Below are 413 nucleotides of genomic sequence, written 5' to 3'. Positions count from 1 at the left end.
CTATTCGAGACACTCTGAAGAAGAATATTGTACTGGCTTTGGAACTCGACTGATTAAAGGCCTGCTGATCACTTTTTATACATATAAACATGTATCGCCAAACTGAATTTCAGAATGAAATGAGACCTGTTATACAGGCGTTACACATAAGACTTCATAGAGAGGTAAAATTGATCTGAAGTTCAAGTGAAGGCGAAGGCTATGCATAGTGTTACTTTATCTCAAGCTAGTTGTAAAATCTGAGGGTCCAATGAGTTCGAGAAAGAAGACATAACATGAGAACAAACTAGATACAGGAAAATATTGATCATGGCAAGGGCAGGTCTTGTACTCATTAACAGTGCACTGTCGACGGCGAAACAAAACATGGTCGGGTTGCCAAAACGTTTAAAATCTGTAGACTACATTGCAAC

Source organism: Penaeus monodon, chromosome 21, assembly GCF_015228065.2.
Source record: "Penaeus monodon isolate SGIC_2016 chromosome 21, NSTDA_Pmon_1, whole genome shotgun sequence".
NCBI lineage: Eukaryota > Metazoa > Arthropoda > Malacostraca > Decapoda > Penaeidae > Penaeus > Penaeus monodon.
This window is presented reverse-complemented; position numbering follows the sequence as displayed.